Here is a 1885-nt window from a genome sequence, read left to right as displayed (position 1 = left end):
TTCGATCAGACCAAGTTTCGTACTTGCTTGGCCTGACAGCAGTGGCTTTTGTTGCGCATCCACTACGTAGAATGTAACATTTGTTGTCTGATCTTTGTACTGTGCCTTCAGACCTTAATCCTGTGACCTGTGTAGGACTGTAATCTCTTCTCTATTGGCACAAGATTACTAGTTGACTTTAATGAGTTATACATGCTGTATGGCATGAGCGATTGTACAGCTCCTGTGTCTATCGGCACTCTCGTATCTTGTCCCTCTATGGTAACATGTTCCCACCAATCATTGGTGCTGGGGTCACTGTTGGACGATACAGTGTGTATCAGATGAGTGTAATCTGTATTGTCATCGCTGTCATAGTCTATCATGTTTGCTGAGCTAGGCTTCCCTCTGCAAACTTTGGCAAAGTGCCCTTTCTTTTTGCACTTATGACAGGTTTGGTCCTTGGCTGGACAATCATTCTTAGCATGTCCACGCCTGTGTCCACAACGAGTACAGCAGGATAATCCTTGATCTCTTCTTTGTTGCGTTTTTTCTCTTTGACCTTGCCACGACTTGCCTTCTTGCTTGCGATGACCTTTGAACTTCTGCTTCCTTAGCACAGCATGTACTGTGGAGTCTTCCTCACCAGCAATGGCTTTCATGCTTTCTTGAGACAACTCGAAATTTTGACCTATATTCACCGCCATCTCAAGAGTAAGTTCATCCCCTTTTTCTAGGCATTTTTCTCTCACTTTGGGATTTAGCGATCTTAGAACGATAGCGTCTCTTACCATCCGTTCCTCTATAACATCAAAACCACAGTCCTTGATCAGTATTTTGAGTCCTGTCACGAAGTTGTCGAAGCTCTCACCTTGGTCCTGTTTTCTTCTGTTAAAGTTTACAGTTGCTCTTATTTGGTTCTTTTTCGGTGCCACATATTCACTGTACTTGTCATAGACTCCCTTTAACGTTTCGTTTTCTCGTTCAGCCCATGAAAAAGTACTGTATATTTCTCTGCCTTTGTCCCCTATGTAAGTCATCATATAGTTGACCTTTTCTAGTTCTGACTTCTTAGAGAGTGGCCCTTGGAATGTGAATTCACAATGCTGTTTAAACCTTTTCCATTCCGTACCAAGATCCCCTGCTCTCCAATTCATAGCAGGTTTGTCGCGACTACCGCCTTCTGCCATGATGTACGTGTTTTAACAGGTCGTAGATTATACAGTCTGTTTATCGATTTTACTCCACTGCTAACACAATCATGCTCAGTTCACAAGTATCAATTTTTTCTTGGCATGCGTTACTCACTCTTGTCTTGTTAACATTCGTCAAGTTGGGTTCTTGTTTCCATAAAAGTTAAAACGATGTCGAAAAGTCAATGGCTGCCGGCGGGAAATCAGCATTCAGGCGAGTCTGAACTTTTGACATATCCTTTTCGCACAAATCTTTAGTGTTGACGTCTCATACACAGTTCATTTAATGCCTTAAGTATTCGTTCCAAAGTTCTCGTACTCACTTTTCCACTGTTTTTATCTTTTCATTGTTTTAATTGAAGTTATTCGAACTTCTGACATCATTAATGTACTCGGTAGACAAGCGTGTAGTCGTAAAGCGTTCTTTAATGTCGATCACGGTATGACGTAACAATGTCGTAAACCATATGTCGTTAAACGTTACATTCTGCTCCACTCCGAGCTGCACTCGATTTCCCGCCTTTTTTTACAGTCGTTCGCTTGCTGTGGAACGTAGGCTGTAGAGGCTCTAAAAGTACTCAACGTTCATTCCATCACGGGCACAGTGGATTCGTAAATCCCACCGCTGCCACCATGTTGGTTGTGGTTGTGTTTGTGATGAACACAAATAAGTCGAACACACAAATATACAGTCTACAGAAGAGCGTGCCTTT

General features: G+C 42.3%; 1 protein-coding gene across 1 annotated transcript in view; it reads left to right on the top strand.

The window, feature by feature from the left end:
- The window catches only part of LOC106815858 (coatomer subunit beta'-like), a gene marked incomplete at its 3' end in the record, with an annotated part of 42248 nt that overhangs the window by 8565 nt on the left and 31798 nt on the right, over positions 1-1885 (top strand).

Source organism: Priapulus caudatus, unplaced genomic scaffold (genome assembly GCF_000485595.1).
Source record: "Priapulus caudatus unplaced genomic scaffold, Priapulus_caudatus-5.0.1 Scaffold1219, whole genome shotgun sequence".
In the NCBI taxonomy this organism is placed as follows: domain Eukaryota; kingdom Metazoa; phylum Priapulida; class Priapulimorpha; order Priapulimorphida; family Priapulidae; genus Priapulus; species Priapulus caudatus.
The sequence above is the reverse complement of the archived record's forward strand: the minus strand, read 5'-3'. Positions and strand labels throughout refer to the sequence as shown.